The sequence below is a fragment of the Helianthus annuus genome, chromosome 8 (assembly GCF_002127325.2).
Source record: "Helianthus annuus cultivar XRQ/B chromosome 8, HanXRQr2.0-SUNRISE, whole genome shotgun sequence".
In the NCBI taxonomy this organism is placed as follows: Eukaryota; Viridiplantae; Streptophyta; class Magnoliopsida; order Asterales; family Asteraceae; genus Helianthus; species Helianthus annuus.
In genome coordinates this window covers 55,922,441-55,935,997 of record NC_035440.2, presented here as the reverse complement: position 1 = coordinate 55,935,997, position 13,557 = coordinate 55,922,441, and positions in this window count along the sequence as shown.

Genomic DNA, 13,557 nt, shown 5'->3' with positions numbered 1-13,557 from the left:
TCCCGTAACTCAACCGGAATCAGATCAACTTGGCCCTTGAAATCGGGCTCAAACATCCTCCACAAGCCAACCGCATCCACTGATACAACACATGCATGCATATTACTACAAGGATAACGAAGCAAGAAAAACAATAAAAAGCAACAGGCTTACCACCACTCTTTTCCCGCAGAACGGGTCTTGCCTTCCTGTCCGGCCTCGTAAGCATCATCCGCAACAACCACAGCTGGTTGTTGTCTAACTTCTTGAGTTCAATAGGCCGCAGCCTAGAGAACCAATCCACAGTCTTCGCGGTGGCAACAGGAATGTCCTCATCAGTAACACCAATATTGACATCCCGGAAAGTCATATTGGCATATACCGCACATGCTTTAACATAGAAGAACTTCATCTTCCAATGGGTCACACCGTTCGGAGGTGTCATCAACTTCAAACTCCCATGACGTTGAGTAAAAGAGAAAAAACCAGTGTTTACCGTCAACTGGTAAAATCGCCGGAAATTTTCAACAGTAATGGGCAAGCCATGAGCACGGAAGGTATACTCAAAGTTCCTGATTCGGAACATCCCAAAGGGACTAAGTTGGGAGATATGGAGATGGTAGTACTCTAACACCTCCGCAACGAACACCGTCACCGGCAACCGAAGGTTGCCTTCGGTGAAAAAATCTGCCCACAAAGTAATATAACCGGCCGGAGCATCGGCACCGGTATCCCCCTCTTGTGGGTAAGTAGCCTCCCACTCGTCGGCCATATGAACGGTGGTCATCAGGTTTTTAAATCTACCCTTTGACCACTTCAACACCGGTAACCCACCACCGGGAACATCAACGTCATCATCTTCGTCTTCATCAGCCGCTACTACCGGCTGTTCAGGGTTCTCACCCTCCACATTGTGTGGATTCGACGGTTCAGCCATCAGGAATAAAGAAGATGAACACTACAAACTCAGAAAACCTCACCGGAAACTTCAAACAATTGATCGGAGAAGACAAAGTAACTTCTTTTCTCTCACCGGCAAATTTTTGAAATTTCGAACAAGTGAGGGGAAACCACGAACGGTTTCCCCTTATATACCCATCGCAATTAATGCGGAGGGAGAAAACGAATCATCACATTCAAAAAGAACGAATTACGCGACACCACGTGTCAAGCGCCGTTTCCGCTGACAGTTATCACGCGCACGTGGCCGCCCACGCGCCTGACATTTGAGACCCTTACACTCCTTGCTACAGTGCATTTAATGCCTCGGGCAGTGCAAATGTCCTTTCATTTCAGCACATGCCAGAATGATCTCACCAACTTCCACCAACTCACACATGAGATCAGCCACGTATGCAACAAAAAGCGACTATATTATCCAATTATAAAGCGGCATGCGGTTTCTCTGGTACACCGCACCATAACCCATACCGAATGTCGTTTTTGTTACATACCCCTAAAAATAGGCAAAAATATATATCTCCACACTATAAGGGGGTATAATACCTATCCGCACTACCCACGAGCACATGTGGAATATGCGGAAATGACACACACGAGCCCGTTCAGGTGTGTCAGATACTCAGAACCAGCGTTGTTCTTTGGACTGAACCGCATCTCAGAAACAGGTAAACCGCATTGCCTTCATTCTCTTCAAGCTTCAAACCCCTCTGTCCGGTTCACAACCACAGAGGGTGCATAAACAATTTCTTGAACAAAAAGAAGGAAGGGAATGTACGCGCACGCACATCAGCAACCCTGACTCCTGATCCTTCAAGGGCCACATCCGAGCAACATACCCGTTTCAAGCGAAAATGGGGTGACGAAACCGCAGACACTCATAAGTCACTGCGGACATAACCATAGCTTCCGCAAACGGTTGCTACGGAAGAGCCACAACTAACTCCACATCGAGGAACGAAACTACTTCAAAAAAAAAAAAAAAAAACTCCTCGGTATTGGAGCGTGAAGGAAGGTGCCTAAGTAAGAGATGCGGACGAGATCCCCAATGATCATACGAGCCCTTGTCGAACAACAAGTGATCGAACAAGCGGTAACAAGTCTGCTTATGACTTTGTTACCCTACTTGTAAGTTGGATAGAATAAACAATGGTAGGCATTACCATGCCTATGACCATGTTTATTTGACCATTATCCAGAATCACATTGTTCGACCAAACATGGCCAACAATGACGCAAGTACCCAACGTTGTTCCCACAACCGTGGCCAACAATGTCAAGCAACGAGGTAACCGCAAAGGACGTGCGGTTACTTGAGAGCTAATTGGAAGAACACGAACACCCCACGAAAGGAATCATCATTATATATCCAATCATGGGAGCAGCACGCTCTCTTCTTCGTTCACCACCTCAAAGGTTGGTTCGAAGTTTGTGCACACCTTCAACCACCATCTCAGAGATTGGTTCGAAGTTTGTACATTTCCTTCGACTAATTCCCACAATTGGTTCGACACACCAACAGGTGGCAACCAGCCAAAGGCTGAGAATTTCGCATCAGACGAAACATTTTCACCGGTACGGAAGAGGCGTCAAATGACTCTTCCAGACCTCCAGCTTGATTTACAAAGAGCAAAGACCATCCACTTGGTCTAGGATCTTCTCCAGACTCCAAACTACCTTCTAGACACCATAGTCCAGTACTCCTCCCACATGCAACTTGCATATGGCAGCAACACTAGACTGGGGGGACTTGAAGGGGTATGGTCCCAGATCTCGCGTCAGCATCGACCGCGAGTGACCATTACCCTTATCAAAACCCCCACTAGCTAAACAACCTACTTATGTCCGTGCGGGAACGCATCGACACAGTGGTTGAATCCAATCTGTCCAGTGATGGAGGACTTACCTGGAATGTTAGAACGGTAGAGTGATGCGGCATAGCATCACATCTGGTGTATGAAAACGGAAGTATTCAATACAAGGAAGCTGGATAACAGCAACAGTCACCACAGGCGACGATGCGGCTAGCACCGCATCTCGCGTATTTCTTGATCACAATCAAGAGACGCGATAACATCAGATGTTACCGCAGGCAGAAATGCGGCTCGCACCGCATCCTATACGCCCAACAAGTGGGACTGACACACCAGTGCAAGTAGCGCCAATGACAGTCATCTGTCAGGACTACGTAAGCAACAGACTGACGTGGCGGATCCTCCACACCCGACAAGCCTGACACACCTGCAAAGGTGCAACACGTCGTCAGTCTGTCCTCATCCTCCTCCTTCACTCCTCGGCTATAAATACCAACCCCAAACCAGGTTTGAGGTATCTCTTCACAACTCTCTCACTACTACTACTATCATACTTTGCTTCCCAAGCAGATTACTGATTCTCACGCCGAAGAGTGGTAACAAGGAGCACCCCCACCCCATCCTCCTTGTTACGAGTCACGGTTTGTTTCCTTGTGCAGGAGATCAACCCACCGGTGATCCAGCCAGCGATCCTCGAGAGGAAGGGATTAACCCTTCTTGACGAGACCAGTGAGTTAACCCTGCCCGGTTAACCATTGTTTCATCAATATGCTTTTTGTATTAAAATTTTGTTAAGTTAACAATGTCATTTTGGGACTACAATTACCGTTTCCGTGGTGACTCGACTAGCAAGTCGAATCAGGGTACGTATGATTTGAAACAAAATAACAATTCAGGTTTGTTTGATTTAAATGTTTCGTTCGATTTACGTCTTGTTTCTGATATTACTCAGGATCCGTGGGTTTATGGTGACTATCAGGGTAATTATGCTGGTGTAAATCCACTGGCGTCTGGTAGTGGAGGACTGCCGTACGGTAGTGGACGACCGCCATCGGGGGGCTAGTGATGATGAACCTAGTGAGTTTAAAACTGACTTGGTATAACATTTGTTTATACATTAATTTGTCGCATGCATAATAGAATTGTTTTATAACCACAACGTGTTTTTCAAAGATTCGATAGCATAAACGATATAGAGCAGTCGGAAGCGACAACGATTATGCCATAATCACCCAATGAACGAAGTACGATGACCCCTAGCCACGAGCCACTAAAAATATGGCTTATATGTGATTGTGGCGGTCACTACAAGCAAACAACCACGGTCAGACGTAGTGGAACCAGGAAAACCGCCATCACGCGCGTGCGCGGGGGGGGGGGGGTAGTGATGATGAACCTAGTGAGTTTAAAACCGACTTGGTATAACATTTATTTGTGCATTAATTTGTCGTACGCATAATAGAATTGTTTTATAACCACAAAGTGTTTTTCAGATATTCGATAGCATGGATGATGTAGAACAGTCGGAAGCGACAACGATTACGCCATAGTCAGCCAACGAACGAAGTATGATGACCCTTAGCCAAGAGCTACTAAAAATATGGCTTATATGTGATTGTGGCGGCCACCACAAGCAAACAGCCACTGTCAGACGTAGTGGAACCAGGAAAATCGGTTGCGAGTTCCAACTAATTAGGACACTTAGAAAGAAGATGGGAGCTTGGATTCTAAGGGTTGCACACGCTAAGCACAACCATGAACCCTTTTTGTATCATGAGGGACACCCGTCTCTGATGAGGCCGACCCCAGCGGAAGAGAGGACGATGGAGCAGTTGACACATCAGAACATGCAACAACGAGACATTCTTTCGACCATTAAAAAACAGAACCCCGAAAAAGTATCCACAAGAAATACCATATACAATGCGTAAGAGAAATTGGGTCGAAGGGAGCAAGTCGGCGACACTCCAATGCAGATTCTTTACAACCGTTTGAACAAAGGTGGGTTTGATTACTTCCTCCAAATAGATGAAAAGAACGACAGGCTAAAAGATGTTTTCTTTATCCACCTGAAGTCGAACATGTTGTGGTGTGCCTTCCCGCATGTGTTGCTTATAGATACCATGTACAAGACGAACCATTACAAAATGTCTCTCATTCAAATTTTTGGAGTCATGCCTACATACCTCTTGTATTGCATTACCCATGCGTTCATAAACAACAAACGAGAGGACAACTTCATGTGGGTGTTAGAGAAATTGAAAGATTTGTTAGACATTGGTATGGAGCCCCATGTTATAGTAACTGATAGAGACCTTGCAATATGAACGTGTGTTGCCGAACGTTAGTCATTCAATATGCATGTAGCACATACATGAGATTATCGCTAGACGTTGCAAGCTAAGCTTTAAAATGGAATAAGCATGGGATAAGTTTTTATACAAAGGGACCAGGTTGATTAACTCCACATGAGATTATCGCTAGACGTTACACGATGATTTACACGCTCCCAATTATTTGTTACTTCAAATTAGATGCTTGATCCCACTAGAGTCCATAGACCCCTTTTGGAGAAAGCTAGATTTGAAGTCTTTGAAAGACGGTGTTGAGGAGGATATTGACGTCAACAACGAGCTCGAGCAAGTTAAACAACATATAATGGAGAAGCCGAGAACGTGATGTAACACCTCGTTTTGTAGACAAAAATAGAAATATATAAATTTTTTTGTATATTGTCGCACGAGTAAGTAACGAGTAACATGGTCATTTGAAATCTGAGATATCGAGATGACTATTTAGTATTATGAGATATCTTTTAGTAATAATAATAATCAAATATATTATATTCGTTTTTTACGAAACTTAGGGCAAAACGTAGATAAAAATTAGCTCATCCTTATAGCATATTTGTAATCTTAGAGAACATTATATCTTAAAATTTATAGAAGAAAAACAAATTAAGCAGCTGAATCAACTATAACACATATAAATAATACAAGTAAACAAACATTTGAGATGTATGTTATGAGTGAAAGCATGCAAGCAAGTTGGCTGCTCTTCTTGTCTTACATCGATACAGAAAGTTTGAAGCTTCCTTTAGGAGTTTCTATAAATAGACGTCATAGGATTATTTATAAGTTTTCAGTTTTTACGGGAACACTCTAGTATAGAGAATCCCGAGTCAGCAATATCCCTTTGGGTATTGTTAGCTGTCATTTTTGGAGCATGAGTAGGGAGACTCTACATCAACTTACCATAGATAGTTTTCAGGTATGTTCTCATTTAAGTTTATGTATGGTTATTTATTATTAGTAGTAATATGTAGTAGTGTTAGTATTTTTATTTTTAGGTATTAGGGTTATTATTTGGCGTGGGTATTAGGTAGCCTAGACTTAGTTAGCATGGACTGATCAATCATGCTTAAACAAGGTAGCGTTAACCAATATCCAACCATGATAATAACTAGTTAGATGTACCATAACCTAACCTAGGATTGCCTATGCTGTATCAGGACCCAGAGATATTATTTGATTATGCTGGCAACTATTATCTGATTGTAATTGAAATTGCTACCTTATTGTGCTAGCAACTGTTACATAGGTGAGTTTTGTGAATGCTTTGGTAAGTGAACATTTTGTCCCAAACTGTAATAATATGGCATAACTGTTTTTATGCATGTTTATAACCTATGACGCATACACATGATATTTGTGGTCCCTTATACGTGCCACCTCGGCGGGATTTGTCAGGTACTACACTGGTCGATGTAAGGACTGATGTAGTTGTCATGGGCTAATAAAAAACAAGTTAATAGTGTAGTTTAAGGAAGTTGTGTCGTCTCCTGATGTGCGTTAGGTGTGATATAATTTAGATGTATATTTAAGCCCTTTTTACACTTTTAGCCAAGTTTTAAATTTATAAAACACGATATTTACTAACACTAAACACACATATGGGCAAGTGCACCCATCGTGGACGTAGTATAGTGTTGGTAAGATACCGAGGTCGTCCAAGGACATAAGCGCTTTTAGTACCGGTTTATCCTCAACGTCTAATCAAATCAAAAAAGAAGTATAAAAGATTTTTAAACTAAGAAAATAAAAACTAACTAAATGCTGAAAATTAAAATAAAATAAAAACAGATAGACAAGATGAATCACTTGGATCCGACTCGTGTATTAGTATAACCTTTGATTATTTTCGCACTTTTGCACTTGTTTAAGAGATTATCTTAGTTATTGTAGTAGGCCCCTCTTTTGAAGGTGACGTTACCCTCAACCCAGTAGTTTGAGTCAGCAAGGATACAATCCTAAAGGGTTGGATTATTGGAAGATAATGAATTAAGTTATTAATGCAAATTATGGTAGGCCCCGCTTTTGGCGGTGACGTTACCCTCGGCTAAGTAGTCTGAGTCAGCAGGGATACAGTCCTAAATAGCCGGGTTATAGTATTAATAGTAGTTAACTTATGAGGGGGTCAAAGAGTTTGGACCCCCTACCTATGGGCATTGCAGGAGATCCTACTAAATTTGACCCAGGTCCCTTGCAGGACCTCTAAACGCTGAACAAGGGCAAGACCCTTACCAAACCGTTCCCTTAACCCCCGACCAGGTAGCCAACATACCTCCATATAGACCGTGGAGATATGAATGGTGAAAATCTTTTATTTTATATAGACAGTAAAATAATGCCAAGACACCACGGACAAACGATAAGGAAAGATCACCTTCAACATAAGCAACTAGTTATTAAAGTCATTAATACAAAACCAAATAAAAAGTGCAAAAGATTAAAAATAAAAAGTATTATACTAAACACTTGTCTTCACCAAGTGATGTAAGAGACTTAGGCAAACATGGCCTTGATTGTCAAGAACTCTTACGATCATTCTTGGATCCCGAGACGACTCACACACTCTATGATGGACAATGGATGATGGTGTTGTGATGGTGGTGGGTGGTGGATGAAGTGTGAGAGAGGTGGTGTGCCAAGGGATGAGTTGAAATGAAACCAAGCACTCCTATTTATAGGCTGAACAGAAGGCTGGGCACGGCCCCGTGTCCGCTGGACACGCCCCCTGCCTGTCTGACACTCTCTTTCTTCATTAATTGTAATTCGCAATTACAATTAATGCGCCTGCTGTACTTTCGCCACGCCCCCGTGCTCACTGGACACGGCCCCGTGGTGGGCAATAAAAGCTTCTATAGGTTTGTCTTTTCTGCTGCTTCTTGGGCACGGCCCCGTGCTGGCTGAGCACGGGGCGTGTTCAGTCTTCTGACTTCTCTTTTCTGCTTGGGAAGATGCCGTTGAGGGGTCGGGCAATCCACTTTTGTTCCTTTTCTTGTATTTATGTTAGATTTAGCTGTCTTTTTGCTTCTTTTGTGAATTTGAGCTCATTTTATCCTGAAAATACAAAAGGAAGACAAAAACACTCTTTTTCCAACATTAGTACTTAAAAAGGGTTAGTTTTATGCCTCAATTGATGTAATTTATATGTTGCATTTTACACACATCAAATACCCCCACACTTGAACTTTTGCTTGTCCTCAAGCAAAACTCTTTAATATGTGGCTCACACTCCCAAATGGAATGGGTAGAAGAGAAGGTTTTTTGGCTTGTCATAGAGTGTCGGGAATCCAAGATCTTTTTGGGTTTTATTTTTATTTATTTACAATCCTATTCGTTATGATTTAGAACGTTTCATAGGAGAAATTACTAATTTGGGGATAACATGCCTTTTTTTAAAATTCCATTTATATACAAATTCACATACCTCACGGGAGAAATCACTCACACTCGGCCGAAGGTGTATTTTTAGTGAATCACTCGAGAGCGGCGTGGAACTTATTCCTACCATAAGCTTGCCAAGCAATCAATCCTCCTCCTTTTTAACTTGTTACCTTTGTAAATATCAAGAGGACTTTTTGGGTATAGGCTTGGGCTAAAGGTGGGTGAATGGGTTACGAGAAAATGGCGAAAAGCGTAAAAAGCGTCGGTTTTCGTAAAACACTTTGTTTTAGTGACTTTTTATTTTGAAGTATTTCTCCAAACAAGCTTTTGTTTTAATAGCTTTGTTTGTTTATTTCTAACTTCATCATTTTTTTTAAGTCACACGAAAAACCGAGCTTGTTACTAAAATAAAGGGTGAAAATAAAAAGGGTTTTTGGTGGGTGAAAAGGTTTTAGGGTAAAGAAATGAAAGGTTTAGGCTCAAAGGGGTTAACTAGGGGGATTTTGGGTAGGTGGTAAAAAAAATTGAAAAATAATGGTGTAGAAAGAAAAATGGTTAGTCCTAATGCCTCCATCATTTACTTACTTGGGTTTAAGTCGGTAAGGACCGGGAATGAATCGTCGTGGCAAGTTCTAGAGTCGTAAGAACCAAGCGGCTATTCACACAAGAAACGAAAAATGAGCATTTAGTCTAAAGATGTAAATTTGTATGCTCAATAAAGGCTCAAAACTCACTTTTGTGGGAATGAGTTTTTATGTGATCAAGTATATATAATCGAATTTTAACCAAGCTTGTCATGCCGTTTCATAATTTTCTTATGTTGGTTCTTTTTATTACGACGCTATCGGTTGTAAATTTGTAAAAATATAACCTTTTTAGAACTTGTTATTCCCAAATTAAACCAAGACAAGTAAAAAAAACGAAAAGTTTTTGAAAAAAATTTGGGGTGATTAGCGGTTCCAATAGAGTTTTGTGTAAGGCTTGTTAATAGGACTTGCAAAATTTCAAAGTTTTAGCTTCCCCCCACACTTAAATTACACATTGTCCTCAATGTGTCCCAAAAATAAATTTTTAGGTTGATTGGATGTGTAATGTGGTGTTAAAAAGCAAAGATTTATGTTACTGGCAGTCTTGACATGGCCCCGTGGTGACCGGACACGGCCCCGTGTTCAGGTGCCAGTAACAAAAATTAAAGAAAAGAGACAGAAGCCTGGACACGGGGGCGTGTCTGGTGAACACGGCCTGTGTCCAGTTACCTGAACTGGGCATTTTTCTGCAGGGGGTTCAGTACGGGGCCGTGTTGGTTGGACACGGCCCGTGTTGAACCTTCTGTAATGGAGAAATTTGTATCGGGTTGCCTTGTTCTTGTGCATGGGGCCATTTTTCTCGTTCCCCTTTTCATCCTTTACCACCATGAGTGTGTTTTATTCCTGCAAATTAAAACTAAAAAGATTAAACTAAACTAAGGATAGTTCCGCGGAATGCCTCCGTGGTGCGCCACATTTATAAGGGTCCTTGGCTAGACCCAATGTGAGGTTATATATTTTCTGAGTGGGATGTTTGGCATCCCATGTTACACCGTCGGAGAACAACATCCAAACTTGAATCAATAACCTTCATGTAGTTGACCGGGTCGTCGTCTTCTATTCTCTTCCCAACTCCGAATTTTACTTCATCATCCCCGTACCTCAAGGTGAGTGTTCCGTCATTCATATCTACCACTGCTTGTGCGGTGGCAAGAAATGGTCTCCCTAGTATGAGGGGGACCTCGGTGTCTTCCTCCATATCGAGTATGACAAAGTCGGTCGGATAGACGAATTTGCTTACCTTTACCAGGACATTTTCGATGACACCTTGCGGGAATTTGACGGATCGATCAGCAAGTTGTGTGCTCATTTTTGTAGGACTCGTTGTTCCTAGGCCGAGTCTTTTAAACATTGATGGGGGCATGAGGTTTAGGGCTGTAAACGAACCGAACGTTCAGCGAACAGTTCGTGAACCGTTCGGCGGGAAGTTCGTTTATGTTCGTTCGTTTAATAAACGAACAAACATGAACAAGAAATTTCGTTCGATTAGTTAAATGAACGAACATGAACAGAGGTCTCGTTCGTTCGATTGTGTTCGTGAACGTTCGGTAAGGTGTTCGTGAACATTCGTTGATTTGCGTTCGTTTATGTTCGTATGTTTGTTTTTTAATTGAAGATCTTTATACTTTCTTATATTTTATTTGTAATTTTTATATTATTAAACTTTTATTTATTTTATTTCCCTAACAATTAAACTAGGAAACCCACTTTTACCTTGTTTATGCGTCAATTCCCTTTCATTTCTCATTATATACATCCACGAATACGATCAACCTCCGTTCCACAATAAGGGATTCAAGTTCGAGTGCTACTATCTGGGCCATCTATCTTTATCCTTCGTCGCGTTCGCCAAATTTATTTGTGTTCGTTTGTGTTCGTGAACTGTTCACGAACACACTCATTTCCTTAATGAACGAACACGAACATAAAATCTCGTTCGGTAAGTGTTCATAAACCGTTCGTGAACACATTTATTTCCTTAACGAACGAACACGAACAAGGCCTTGTTCGTGTTCGTTCGGTTCGTTTACAGCCCTAATGAGGTTGATGCTAGCCCCAAGATCGGCTAGTGCATTGCGAACGGGGGAATCCCCGATTGAGCAGGGAATCGTGAAGCTTCCGGGATCGATTTTCTTTTGGGGAAGTTTGTTGAGTACGAGAGCAGAGCATTCTTCGCCTAAGTTAACTAATTGCAAAGTTTCAATTTTCTTTTTATGAGTGAGGAAGTCCCTCATGAACTTAGAGTATTTGGGCATTTGGGTTAGGACATCAATAAAAGGAATATTGACATGCAATTGTTTCAATAGACTTTCGAATTTTGCGAATTGCTCATTGGTCTTTTGACGAATTAACCTACCGGGGTATGGAACTCGAGGAGCCTTGGTAGGCTCTAATGACGGAGGGGAGTTCTTCTCCTGCAGAGGCGGAGGTACAGTTTCTTCTGTCGGCGGTGGCGCTTCTGCAGGCCCCACAGTGCGGTTTCGTAACGTGATGAGATGAACTTGCGCTTTTGGGTTTGTTTCGGTATTGCTTGGTAATGCACCTTGTGGTCTCTCGGAAAAATTTTGAGCTAGTTGATTTAATTGTTTTTCTATGTTTTGAATACTAGCTTGTTGATTTCTAAAATTTGACTCTAATTGTAGAAACCTTTCCGAGTTTTTCTTTTCAGTGTCGGAGATGAGGCGAGATACAGTATCTTCAAGCCTTTCTCGCCCACCTTGTTGTTGAGTGAAATTTTGTGACTCATTTCTTGGTTGTTGAAAGTTTGTTCGTTGGGTTTGTTGGTTACTACTATTGCCGGGCTCCCTCCAACCAAGGTTTGGGTGGCTTCGCCATCCTTGGTTGTAAGTGCCCGTTGGAGGACCCGACGGCCTAGGTCTATTATCAATGTAGCTTACCGACTCTTGTTGATCGTCCGTTTCTTTCATACAACTCCAATTTTCATGTGGCCCACCACACCCTTCACAAGCCATAACCGAGACTGTTTTTGTCATTTCTAATTTTTTTTATTTTTGAAGAAAGGGCCTCGATTTGGGCTTGTAAAGAAGTGCTTTCATCAACCTTATTGGCGCCCGGGGCAATAGATTTATTGCCTCGGGGGGTGTGCCACTGAAAATTAGTTTGAGCAATTTCCTCAATTTGGTTATATATTTCATGCGGGCGGCGATTACCTAAAAGTCCCCCGGAGCTAGAGTCAAGTGTCTGCCTTGTGTGTGGCAACAGTCCATTATAGAAAGTGGATACCTGTTGCCATATCGCAAGGCCATGATGGACACTTGCGTAATAGTTCCTTGAACCTTTCCCAAGTTTCATACAAAGATTCCCCGTCCTCTTGTGAATATGTATTAATTTCAGTCATTAATTTAGCCGTTTTAGCGGGAGGGAAATACTTATATAGAAATTTTTGGGCTAGTTCATCCCAGGTGTTTACCGATCCAGCTGGGAGGGTGTTGAGCCAAGCTTTTGCTCGGTCTTTTAGTGAAAAAGGAAACATTCGAAGGAGGATGGCGTCATTTGATGCTCCATTGATCCGAAAGGTATCACATATTTCTAAGAAATTAGTAATATGTAAATGGGGATCCTCATCCGCAAGCCCATGGAAGGTTGCGGAGTTTTGGAGCATTTGTATCAAATGCGGCCGAAGTTCGAAGTTATTGGCTTCAACATTCGGTGCATTGATAGCGGCGCCTAGGTTACCTACGGTAGGTCGTAGATAATCCATGAGGGTACATTGGTCCGCCATTTGAGGTGGATTCCCCCAAACTTTCTCTTGGTTTTTAGCTTTTAGTCTTTTTCTGAGAAAACATTCAGGTTCTTCTAGAGGTTCTTTTATGTCCTTATTAGAACTGGAGCTCATACACTATGTAAGATGGCGTCTGGTTCCAAGTCCTGCAATAAAAACAGAAAAGAATGCTGGTCAGAAGGTTCACCACGGCCCCGTGCTCAGCGAACACGGCCCATGGTCGGAGTTACAGTGATTGTTTTCCAAATCTCAGTCACTGGAAAGTTGGACACGACCCCGTGTTGCACCGACACGGCCCCGTGGTCAGCCTTCTGTAACTTGGAAAACTAAAAACTGCCAGTAACGATGCTGGGCACGGCCCGTGTCAGACCAGGCACGGCCCGTGCTGAGCTCTGCAGAAGCTGAAAAACTAAGAAAAATCCTAAAAAAATAAAAAGAAAGATAAAAATATGATTAGGCCGTTGATTCCTAACTTTCTTAAAATCCTTGTGTCCCCGGCAACGGCGCCAAAAACTTGATGTGCGTTAGGTGTGAGATAATTTAGATGTGTATTTAAGCCCTTTTTACACTTTTAGCTAAGTTTTAAATTTATAAAATACGATATTTACTAACACTAAACACACATATGGCAAGTGCACCCATCGTGGACGTAGTATAGTGTTGGTAAGATACCGAGGTCGTCCAAGGACACAAGAGCTTTTAGTACCGGTTTACCCTCAACTTCTAATCAAATCAAAAAAGAAGTA